We start from the raw sequence: 13,203 nt of genomic DNA, 5'->3' as shown, positions 1-13,203 counted from the left end.
ACGAACCCGTGCTGGTTTCCCCTCAGCATAATTTGTCCTGCCGGGCTCTCACATATATGAGCCTTAATAATCTTTTCAAAGACTTTGCCCAAGTTGAGACTGACTGGCCTATAGTTGCCCGGATCCTCCTTCCTCCCCTTCTTGAAAATAGGGACCACACTGGCCCTTTTCCAGTCCTCCGGGACCTGGCCCGTGTGCCACGAGCGTTCAAATATTCCCGCCAGTAGCAGTGCAATGACGTCAGCCAGTGCCTTCAGCACCCTCGGATGGAGCTCATCCGGGCCTGCCGACTTAATTGCATCCAGTCCTTCCAAGGGACTCTGCACCATCTCAGGGTCAATGCTTGGCAGTCTGGCACCCTGCTGTTGCCTCCCTACAGTCCCAGTGAGAGACTTGTCTTACCGCTTTCTTAGGAACACTGAGGCAAAGAGCTCATTGAGGAGCTAAGCCTTGTCCCCTCTGTCTGTCACCAATTGCTTTTGCCCGTTCAGTAGTGGTCCTATACCGCCCTGGGCCTTTCTTTTGCTCCCTATATATCTGAAAAACCATGTTTTGTTATCCCTAACTTGGGATGCTGTCACAGGCCAGTTGGGCATTGTGAGTGTATCAGTTTTATCACAGGCCAACTGGGCTGTTTGATTCAGTTTTGGATTGAGGAGGCAAAAGTTGGGTGTGGAATAAAGGCAAATGTATTATAGCTTACACGCACACAACAGTTAACAGAAAGATAAATGCGATAAGCAGATAAGGCAGTATAAAAGAGCTAATAGTAAAATAATCACAACAGATAATAATAACAGATAGATAGATCAATCTGTCACAGGCCAACTGGGCACTGCGAGGGTATTAGGCACACTGGGCTGTTCAAAACAACAAATAGACAGACATGGGTTGGCAACTTATCGATAGTCCCTCAATGCCAGGTGTGCGCCAAGTGATTCCAGCGATGTCAGGCGTCCCTGATGATTGACGCTGTCAGAGGGATTACTGGGGAGGATCCCTTGCTCAGGATCTGATCCTCACTCACACCGGGAGTCTGGAGTCCGGGCGTGGAGCAGAAATGACCGTTCTGTTCCCTCCTTCCTGCTGGTCTTCTGATGCATGTGTTTTTTATACCTAGTCTCATGTTAATCTGTTGGCCTCAGGGCCACTCACAATATTGCCCTATAGCTGTTACCCTATGGGATTGAAAGGTGTTAAAATTATCATAAAAGGTTACTACCCAAACTCGGGTTTATCCAATAAGCAAATTCTGATGCAGCACCTTTAGGTTTGAAATTGACATCGCTCCACCTAAATCCCAACCCCTTTTAGGCTTCAGTTGAATTTGCTTTCTTGGGATGTGCTTTCCTGGAATGTGTTGGGTGTGCCAAGCAGTTAGATCCAGTTTTTATCGCTAAAGCTGAACCCTGAGCAAAAAACCGTTAGGCCAGCTAATCTCACAGCGATAGCTTTGCCTCTGGGGCCCAGTCAGGTCCATGAGCAGTTAATTTATCAGTTTGGTTAAATTTATGACAGACAAGTTACATTTGCAGTTTACAAACTTACAAGCTTATATTAACTAATATTACCGATTTAGGCAAAATACCAAATGCCTCCAAGAAGCACTTATTATTGCTTATTAATCCCTCTGGTTCTGGCTATCACAGGATGCCATCCTCAGCTACAGCCACCCTTCCTGGGCTCCCATCTCTTCAAAACTCCTACTCTGCAGTGAGTTCTTGACTAATCGCCTGAGCTCATTGAAATCAGCTTTCCTAAAGTCTAGCACTGTCACCCTACTAGTTACCTTACCCACTTGACATCTTATGATGAATTCTATTATTTAGTCCCCCAGGTGACTACCTATCTGTAGGTCCCCTACCATATCATCCCCCGTTGCCAATACCAGGTCCAGTAAGGCATTCCACCTAGTGGGACCGTGTACCTCCCGTGTCAGGTGGAGGTCCTGCACACAGGATAGGAACCTGCGTGAACGGTGGGACTTTGCTGTCTGCATGTCCCAGCAGATGTCTGGGAAGTTTCGGTCCCCCATGACTACCTCCTCCCTAGTCTTTGTGGTCTCCACGAGCTGTCTTCTTCCCAGGCTGCGTCTCCCCAGCCATCTCTTGAAGACTTCCAGGGTTGGGGACCGCAACCCCTCCTTGGAAAGTCTGTTCCAGATTCTGGTCACCCTTACCATAAAGACGTTCTTCCTTACATCCAACCTGAAATCATCCTCCAACAGTTTATGTCCACTGCTCCTTGTCCTCCCCTTAGGTGCCCAATGAATAGTTTTTCTCCAAGCTCCTGATATTCACCCTTACATACTTCTAGATGGCCACCAAGTCCCCAGCTCAGTCTTCTCTTCCCCGGGCTGAACAGTCCCAGATCCCTTAGTCTTTTCTTATAGGTTTTTCCTCCAGGCCCTGAATCATTCCTGTGGCCCTTCTCTGGACCTTTTCAAGAATCTCCATGTCTTTTTGGAAGTGCGGTGCCCAGAACTGGACCCAGTTCTCCAGCTGGGGTCTCACCAGCACGGAGTAGAGAGGACGTGTCACTTCTTTAGCCCTGCTCGCGATGCATCAGTTAATGGATCCCAGGATGCTATTAGCTCTGTTGACAACAGCATCATACTGGCGGCTCATGTTCATCCTGTGGTCAACCTTAACTCTGAGGTCCCTTTTGCCAGATGGAGTTAAAGAAAGTTCTTAACTACTTCAGCTGTTGGAGAGTGCAGCCTACAAGGACAAAGCATTTCACTCACTCCTTGCCTGTCAGCTCTGTGTGTTTTGAATCCAATCTGCTCCACAGTCAGGGCTCCATTTCCTGACTGCAGTTCCTATTTCTGGGATTGCATCTCCTTTGTCATCAGAACATCATTTACACTACCTCATAGAATTCAGATGCCTTTAGTTCAGGGTCTGTCCATCATTGGTGAGATTTTTATGTAGCTGCAGGAATCTGGATGTTAGGGCTTTAGGAAAAGGAGAACTAGTATCAAGATATTCATAATAAATTGATGAGAAATGGTAACAGTGAACTCAAGCAGACTGTCAGTGTTTCTGCTCTGCCCTCCTAGCTGGGTTGTAGTGTGTACCTGGGTGGGCTGTCTCCTTAAGGACCTTAAAGACCTGTCAGCTCTGTGAATCAAGCCAGCTGTGGGCATCTGGCTGAAGATGGTTGTTTCAGTGGGCATGTGAAAAGCTCCCAAAGGAGAAAGCAAGGGGAAGGAGATAGCAAGCTGTCAGGGCGGAGTTTGGGCTAGTGTCATGGGGCCAAAGCAAGAAGGGCTCTCCTAGTGTCTGGGAGAGAACAGAGGAGATGGCTTTGGCTGGTTGTTCTCTTTGGAGAAGTGTCTCTTTGCAAGAGACTTGTTGAGCAAGGTCTGGCCTTGGGCTCTAGAAACAGGGCGAGTCCAGCTGTTGGAGAGTGCAGCCCACAAGCGCAATGCTTTCACTTGCAGTTGCTCTCCTTTCCTGCACTGAGATTGTGCACAAAGCTGTTTGATAAAGGGCACTTTCAGGAGTTCTCCTGTGCAGCCAGGATCACGACTGCCCGGGTAAGGACCCCAGTAAATGTGTGTGTCAGAATGTAATGGGAGTGGCACGTAGGACTGCGAGTAGTGTCTGGTCCTCATCATACCTTGCTGTGTAGGAGTGTGTCTGCCTGGCTGCTGGCTCAGGGTGAAGCTGCTCTGGGGAGCTGTAGGGGCTGTAGTAAAGTGGGGTTTGCATTTTGGTACCAAAACCTGTGGGCAAAGCTTCAGGTGCTGCTAAATTCCCTTCCCTCTTGACTGTAAAACTTACAGCTGTGTGGCCTGTTGGTGTTCAGTGCTGGGTACTGCGCCCTTACCAGGAGTTGCTGTGCGTGGAGAGAGGCGGGATTCCTCCAGGAACCAAAGGTCAGATTTTTAAGCCGAGCATGATATTTCTGTCCATTTTGGAGTGCGATCCTTGACCTCAGCCCCTGGTGTTTTAAATCCAACCCGATGCATTGTTATGGCTCCATTTTCTGATTGCAGGACTGTCTCCTCTGTCCTCAGAACATAACTGACTCCATCTTGTTTGCATTCAGATGTCTTTAGTTCAGGGTCTGGCCACCAGTGCTGAGACTTTTATGTAAGTGCAGGAATTCAGGTGTTAGGAGTTGGGGGTACAAAACATCTAGTACCTAGATATTGATAATCAAATGAGAACTGGTAATGGTGAAATCAAGCAGACCGTCAGTGTTTCTGTCCTGCTCTCCTAGCTGGGTTGCAGTGTGTACCGCAGGGGGGGGGCAGTGTCCCTTTTTTAAGGAGGAGCAGTCAGCTCTGTGAAGAAAGCCCAGCTGTAGGGCATCTGCCTAAGGAGGGTTGTCTTGTTGTCCTGAGGGGTCAGGCCAATGTTCAGGATCTCAGTATTGCGCTGTTAGACAGGAGGGCATGGTGTACAATTGCACATGCGCACATAAAAATCAATGAAGCACACATACACTCACTAGGTGCATACACACTCACACTAGCAACTCAGATACACACACGTTCAAAATAACCAGTCTAGGTTCATGCACACCTATCACCAGTTTAAGCCTATACACGCTGCACACACCAAATTTAAACAGAATCAGTTATCAACACCTGCACATCCAATACACATATGTGCATTAATAATTCATATACCACACACACACACAATGATATCTATCTATCTATATGTGTATTCACTAATTTACACACATACCATCCACCTAAACATACACACAGGTGAGTTCCTAAGTTGGGTGCTGTGATGTGTATGTATGTATGCATGTATGTGCTTGGTGTACTTGGGGTACCTGGGGAAAGGTTAAGGTAAGAAAGTAGGAGTGTAGGGAGTGAAAGTTTATGTGAGTGAAAGTTACTGGGACCAGGATTAGAACTGGTAGAATAGAGGGGCTTAGGCTGAAGAACTGAGGCTTCAGGGTAACTTTATGTTAATTGATCTTAATTGAATAAATACAGTGCCCAAAGCCTGCAGAACAGGGGAGCGAAGTTGGCACAGAGGCTGGAACTGGAGCCAAAGCTATAGGGGAGCTTAAAAAGGTAGGTGGGGAGAGGGGAAATGGGACTAAGGGAAAGTGTGGGTGTTAAAGAGGGGCTCTGGGTGTGGGGAGCCAGAGGATGGCTCTGGGGCAGCTAGAGAAGCTGCAGGGAGGGGCAGGAGGTGCTGGGAGCTGGAGAAAGGCTCCAGCTGTTGAAGAAAACTGAAGGACAGCCACGAGGAGCTGGGAAGCTGCGGGCGGGGGATGACTACAGAAGGTGTGGGGGAAGCCTGAAAACAGGTGTCCTGTGTCGTTTTTGGCCCCTCACTTCAAGAAGGATGTGAACAGTTTGGAAAGTGTCTGGCACAGAGCCACAACAATGATCAGAGACTTGGGAGAGAAGACTTTTTAGGACAGGTGGAAACAACTAGGGATGTTTAGTCTGGAGGAGGAATTCGATACGTCTTCAAATATCTGAGGGGGATTTTCATAGAGGCTGGGGATGGATTTTTTCCTGTGATCCTTAGGGACAGGCCGAGGAGCAATGGCCTCAAGTTGCAGCAGGGGAATATCGGTAGGAGAGGAGGAGGAGCTTCCTGACTGTGACGGGGGGCCAGCAGTGGAACAGGCTGCCTAGAGACATTTCTCTTTCTCTGGAAGTTGTCACGGGCAGGTTGGACAGACACGGGGCTGGGATGGTTTAGTCGGGGATGGTGCTGCCTTGAGCAGGGGGCTGGATCGGATGTGACTTTGCGAAGTCCCTTCTAGCCTGACTTTCCTGGGTTCCCACAAATGTCCCCTTTCCCCAAACAAGCTGACTAAAATGGGAAGCCTTCACATGGCAACTAGGAGATGACTCCACCCCTACACACTGCTCAGTTGCTTACTGAGCCTCTTAAAATCAACTTCCTGTAGGTCTGGGAAGGCACCCAGAAAGCTACATGCTGCTTCTGCAATAGCTGCAGCTCAGTGTGACCCTCTGTGCACGTCTTATACCGTGCTGGTCTCGGTCATGCAGTGAATGCTCCTTGTCCCAACCATCCTATACAATCTATAATCTAAATTCTTTGTAAAGCTACCATTAACCTTAACACAAGACATAACACCCAAACCTGACACAGATAAAGCAGGGGGGGCGAAGTGGCCAGTGTCCTGCATTCATAAAAGGTTGTTAATCTATGTTGAAGAGATCCCAGGAGGAGACTACACTCCCACTACAAAGGAAGACACTGCCTCCTCCAATCTGTACCAATCTGCCCGTCTGAGAAGGGTAACATTCCTTCCAGATTCCAAATATGGGGATGAGTCTTACCCTGAGTAGAAGGGCAAGACCTCCATCTGTAAATCCCATCTGTAAAGACCTCCATCTGTATATCCCAGCAGAGCACTGGCACACTGCTGTTACAATCCCCAGCCTTGGGTTCAGCCAATACCTAGTACCTTGAGGAAGGCTTAAGAACACCATGACACACGTAGCAGAAAGGGGTGGGGGGATGGTGGGGGGCAACCAGCAAAGCCCAGATGCATGGGATATACCCACATCCCTAGATGTCTATCCTATTGCCTCCTTGCCCTAGCAGTGAAGTTTTTCCTGAGATCCAATCTAAATCTGCTTTCCTGCAACTTCCAGCCAATGGTCCACATCCTTCTCTCTACAGCATGAAGGAAAAGGTGCTTTTCCTTTTCTTTATGGCAGCCCTTCATGTATTTGCAGAGTACTGGGGTCAAACGAACCTGGCAAGGTGTTCATTTAGCCTCCTCTTAAAGACCCCCAGGGTAGGAGCCAGCACCACTTCTCTTGGAAGTTGGTTCCAGATCCTAGCCGCCCTGACTGTGAAGTAGCGCCTCCTGATGTCTAGCCTGAATCTACCCTCTGCCAGCTTGTGACCGGTATTTCTAGTCACTTCTGGGAGTGTTTGGGGGAACAGGGACAACCCCAATGCCTACTGGTCCCCCCTCACTAGTTTGTAACAGGCCACCAGATCCCCCTCAGCCTTCTCTTGTGGAGGCTGAACAGGTTCAGGTCCCGTCGCCTCTCCTCGTAGGGCCTGCCCTGCTCCTCCTTGGACCTGCTCGAGATGCATCCTTGGGTGCATGACAAGGTGTGGTTGGCCTTGCTGACTGCTTCCCTAGACCATCGGCCCATGTTCATTTTGGCATCAATAATGACTCCAAGATCCTTTTCTGCCTCTGCACTGATGAGAAGGGAGTTCCCCAGCCTGTAGGTGTGCTGCTGGCTCTTCCTCCCCAGGTGCAGCACCTTGCACTTGTCAGTGTTGAAACCCATCCTGTTCTCATCCGCCCACCCCTGTAACCTGTCTAGGTCCAATTGCAGCCTATTCCTCCCTTCTAGCATGCGCACTTCTCCCCATATCTTAGTGTCATCTGCAAATTTGACCAGGGTACTTTTTACACCCCTGTCCAAGTCACTGATGAAGATGTTGAACAGTGCGGGCCCGAGGACCGAGCCCTGGGGGACCCCACTGCCCACACCACTCCAGGTCAAAAATGACCCATCCACCACCACTCTCTGGGTGTGACCCTCCAGCCAGGTAGCGACCCATTTGACTGTGTAGGTGTCAACACCACAGTCCCCTAGATTTTTAATGAGAATGGGGTGAGAGACAGTGTTGAAGGCCTTCCTGAAGTCCAGAAAGACTACGCCCACTGCGACACCTGCATCTAAGGATTTGGCGACCTGGTCATAGAAGGCCACCAGGTTGGTCTGACAGCACCTGCCTCGAATGATCCCGTGCTGGTTGCCCCTAAGTATAATCTCCCCTGCTGTCCCCTTGCAGACATGCGCCAGGATAACTCTCTCAAAAAGCTTACCCAGGATCGAGGTAAGACTTACTGGCCTATAGTTTCTTGGGTCCTCCTTCCTCCCTTTTTTGAAAATGGGAACCACATTGGCCCTTTTCATGTCCTTGGCACCTTGCCAGAGCACCAAGAGTGCTCATAAAGCCGTGCCAGGGGTCCCACAATGACCTCTGCTAATTCCCTCAGCACTCTGGGGTGGAGTTCATCAGGACCTGCTGATTTGAGCACGTCCAGTCCCTCCAGAAATTCCTTGACTAGGTTGTCACTGACCCTAGGCCTGGGGGCGCCTCCCCTGGGACCGGTGGGGGTCCCGGTGGGGGTGGTGACCCAGTCCCTGCTCAGAAAAATGGAGGCAAAGAAATTGTTAAATAGGTTAGCTTTGCTGTCTGGTTCATCGACCAGATTCCCTTGCATGTCCTCCAGACACCCCATGTTACCTGGTACCTTCTTTTTACCCCCTGTGCATTTAAACAAGGACTTCGCGTGTTATCCTTGATCTGGGTAGCTAGTCCCAGTTCCACCTCTGCCTTGGCCTTCCTGACCGCCCCTCTGCAGCCCCAAGCAACCAAGGTATAGTCCTCCCTGGTGATGGCCCCTCCCTTCCATTGGGTGTACACCTCCTTTTTAGCTAGGAGACGTTCCCGTATGCCTTTGGTGAGCCATGGGGGCTTTTGCGCCCTCTTGCCCCCTTTAATCTATGTTGGGATTACCTCCCTTGGGCTTGGAGGATCATCCCCTTAAGGAACAAACACTCTTCCTGGACATCCAACTCCCCTCCCCTCCAGGACCTCAGTGCCTCCCCGACTATTCTCCTGACTTCATTGAAATCCGCCCTCCTGAATTCCAGGGCTGCTGCCTTGCTGCACGCCTTTGCCACCTTGCATTGTATGGAGAATTCCAGTAGGCGATGATCGCTGTCGCTCAGGTCATCGAGCACCCACACACCCCTCACCAGGTCATTGCCCGTGGCCAGGACCAGACCCAACAAGGCCCCTGATGGGGTTATGCACCTCCTGGGTTAGATGGAGGTCCTGTATCTCAGCTAGGAACCTATGTGAGTGGTGAGACCTGACTAGAGGTCGAAGGCCAAGGGCTAAGGCCTACCTGCCCCCCGCCGACACACACCTAGTGGGATGGGTGAGACAAGCTAGTGGTGTGACCTTTGTCCATGGTGGCCTCGTGGTCCCCCCTCAGGGACCCTTTGCTGCTCTGAGATCCCTCCTTTTGTATTCTTTTCCTCTCCGGATGATTCTTTATCTCTGGGTAGTGTTGATTGGTCTCCCTGTGGTCGTCATAGTGTCTATGTTCTGTTCTATCAGCATATTCTTTTGTTTCCCAAACCCATCACATGCACACATTTTAATTTGATCATTTACCAGTGTCTTAAACTGGGCACACCCTGGTCTCCTCACTTGGTCCATCCACCAAAACCAGAAATCCCAAGGGCTCTGCAGCTGGTCACTGTGACTTGGCTCCAAAGCAGCAAGCATATCTTCTGTTATGGACTATCAGGGAACACTGCAAATTTCCCAGCCTGTTTATGCCAACTCCTGACACAGTAGGCCTTGAAGGAAACTTTGACACAAACAGGCTTTTAGAAACTATGGCAGGGCATTGTTTGTGCCTGCCACTTTAATGGCCTGAACTCAGCAGCCAGCAGGTGCATGATTAAGGCAGCCATTTTAGAGTCAGGGGATGCCTATATAAACAGGACATTTTGCTGCTGGAAGGCCAGGCAACAACATAGCCTGGCTGTGAGGTTTAATAACACACTTGAGGTAAGGGAGGAGCTGTAGGGGATGATCTGGAGGCTCCTGGTCCTGGGCATGACCTAAAACTCTCTGGCTGCCCCAGGGTGAAGAGCTCCTGGCAGCAGGGCACCTGAAGGGACAGTGGTGCTGCATGTGGATCCCTAGTGAGGCTCAGGGAGATCACTAGGATATAGACCAGGGCTGGGAGGATATCCTAGCTGAGCAGAGGAAAGGTTTTCCATCTTAAAGGGGCGGAGGGCTGCCTCCCCTTTGTTTTTATGTTATAGCCTGGGGGCTTATGCTTTATGTTAAAGTTAAACTGGCAGCTTAAACTGACTCTAGGGGTGGTATTCTCAGGGTCCCTTTAGTTCCTGAGGGGCATGCAATTGTCTTGAGCCTTTCCAGGGACAGGCTCAAGGTTCAGGTGACGACTGAGCCTGGAGTAGGCATAGTGCAAGGTCACAGAGCCAGGCAGGGACCAGGGTCCTAGTGCCTGAGATGGGCACAACCGACAGGGGTCAGGGGCCCAGCACTGAGAGGGGCATGACCAGACGGTGGCCAGGGGCCCAGCAGACAGCGGCTCCATGCCCAAAAGGGTCAAACTAGAGCTAGTGCCTCAAAACCCAGTCTGATACAGTAGGCCTAGGCTAGAAGGCGTAGCCAAGAGTAAAGGCTGGAGGCTGAAGCCCCAACAAGGGAACATTAAGCTAACACCCATGAGGCTTTGGATATGGTGTAGGGGAGGACTGGAGCAATACATTTAGCCCCTAATGCGGGGTGGGCAGAATTCACCCCACCAGGCAATTGCATCTGGTCCCCAGGGCCCCTCTGTGACCCCTGGCCATTGCTGCCCCTCTGCAATCCTGCACATCCCTGCAGGAGGTGCTAAGTAAACTCACACCCCCAGCCTGGCCTGAGCCACCCCAGCCCTAATTCAGCGGTGCTTGAGACAAGGAGCCTCTGCCTGGCAGAGCTTATGCCTGGCCTGCCCCTCAGGGCTCTTCCTGGCCTCCCTGCCTGTGAGAGCAGGAATTTAGGTCTGGGCCCCACTGAGCTGGGGCCAGGGACTTTGGCTGGGGAAAAGGGGGCCAGAAGTGCAGGGAGCCGTGTGCTATGGGGCTGGGTCAGGCTGTCCCGACATGCTGCCTCCATGTGTGGCCAGGACTTGGGTGGGAGTGCAGTAGCTGTGTGCTGTGGGGCCAGGTGGGGCTGACACTGCATGTTACTGCTCTGTGCAGCTGGAGACTTGGGTGGGAGCATGGGAGTGGTGTCTATGGGTCCACGGGGTGCTGGCCTCATACCCTGGCACCATGTGTGGCTGGGGACTTGGAAGGGAGCTGCGCGTTACAGGGCCATGTTACAGAGCCACACCTGGCCTCATAGCGCACAGCTCCCACACTCCAACCCAGTTCCCCGGCTGCACACACCATGCAGAGCCAGCCCAAACCAACCCCATAGAACACAGCTCCTGCAGTGAGTGTGCCCAGCCGAGCCTGGCCTCATAGCACGTAGCTTTCTGCACACTGCCTCCACCTGCAGCTGGTGACTAGGGTGGGAGCACAGGGAATCAGGTGGATCTGGCCCCGCAGCCTGCTACCACATGTAGATCCAGGGACTTGTATACTCCAGGACCTCTGAAACCCTCCCCCCGACAAACACACACACATCCACCCCCTCCCACCCCCCACGGCCCCCGCAGGAGGTCACATCTATTCCAACCCCCTGCTCCAAGCAGGACCAGCCCCAACTACATCATCCCAGCCAAGGCTTTGTCTAGCCTCATTCTGAAACCCCCCCAAGGATACAGCTTCCACCACCTCTCTGGGTAGCCTGTTCCAGTGTTTTACTACCCTCCTAGTGAGAAAATTCTTCCTAATATCTAACCAAAACTTCTCTTGCTACAACTTGAGCCCATTGCTGCTTGTTCTGTCATGTGCCACAGAGAACAGTCCAGCTCCACCCTCTTTTGAACCCCACTTCAGGTAGTTGAAGACTACTATTAAGACTTCTCTCAGTCTCTGGCGGGCATGGGCAAAGACACCTGTTCAGACCTTTCAGGTAACCGGCGTACTTGGTTATTCGCCCCTCCCACCCCCCATTCCCCATGGGTGCCGGATAACAAAGCTTTTGCTGTACTTCCAGCCCGCTTCTGGATTTGCCACTGAGCATGCGGGTGGGGGGGAGAGGGCATGCTCCTGTGGGACACTCCATCCACCTCAGCATTGCAGTGATCACGAGCAATGCTGGTACCTTGAGGTATGTAGAAAAAACTTTTAAAGCTATGTCTGTGTCTGAACTGCTGATTCTCCAAATCAGCATTGAATCTTCCAATTTGGATTCAGCTGAATCAAATCAGGGACAGTGATCCAAATGAACATGAGCCTTCAATCGGATGCTGCGGCTAGTAAAGCGAGCAAAATGCTGGCTTGCATCCATAGATGCTTCTCAAGCAAATCCCGGGACGTCATTCTCCCCCTGTACTCTGCCTTGGTGAGGCCGCAGCTGGAGTACTGCGTCCAGTTTTGGGCTCCACAATTCAAAAAGGATGTGGAGAAGCTGGAGAGAGTGCAGAGAAGAGCCACGCGCATGATCAGAGGGCAGGAAAACAGACCTTATGATGACAGGCTGAGAGCTATGGGGCTCTTTAGCCTGGAAAAGCGCAGGCTCAGGGGTGATCTGATGGCCACCTATAAGTTTATCAGGGGTGACCACCAGTATCTGGGGGAATGATTGTTCACCAGAGCGCCCCAAGGAATGATGAGGTCAAACGGTTATGAACTCCTGCAAGACCGTTTCAGGCTGGACATAAAGAAGAATTTCTTTACTGTCTGAGTAGCCAAGGTCTGGAACAGCCTGCCATCGGAGGTGGTTCAAGCACCTACATTGAACTCCTTCAAAAGAAATTTGGATGCTTATCTTGCTGGGATCCTGTGACCCCTGCTGACTTCCTGCCCCTGGGGCAGGGGGCTGGACTCGATGATCTTCCGAGGTCCCTTCCAGTCCTAATGTCTATGAAATCTATGAAATCAACTAATCGAATCACTGTCCCCGATCTGGGCCAAATCCAAAGCCGAATCTAATGGGGGCCTGTTTCGTACACCCCTACTGCCCATGAGTTCCCTGAGTTGAAGTCTGCTTTTCAGAAGTCCAGCATTCTTCTCTGCTGCTCTCCATCTTTCCTTTCCTCAGGATCCTGAACTCACTCATCTCATGGTCACACCCACACCTCCCACAGACTCCCACCCCAAAGACGTACCCCACCCGCTACCCCTCCACGCCCACCCCTGCATCCTCCCTCACACACCCCATTCACCCACCCACCCACACACAGCCCCTTACCCCCATGCACAATATACATGAGTAAAATTGTATTTTGAACTATTATGCAGTTGCCTCTAGACACCTGATGCAAACACACAAATCAGGACAAAACAATGAATTAAAATAAGTAACAGTAGATTTTGCTTTTGTTTTAGTATATGATTTGTTTTTTTCTGGTTTCAAGATAGCACACCTCCCCACCAAAAGGAGTACTTCTACGGCAAAGGAAAGGACTTCCAGTGGCAAAGGTCAAGAGTTAGGGGTGGGACTTCTGGTTCCAAGATAGCAACCAGGGGGTGGGGCAACTGGATAAGCAGCCCTCCAGCCA

Source organism: Alligator sinensis, unplaced genomic scaffold (genome assembly GCF_000455745.1).
Source record: "Alligator sinensis unplaced genomic scaffold, ASM45574v1 scaffold524_1, whole genome shotgun sequence".
Lineage (NCBI taxonomy): Eukaryota > Metazoa > Chordata > Crocodylia > Alligatoridae > Alligator > Alligator sinensis.
This window is presented reverse-complemented; position numbering follows the sequence as displayed.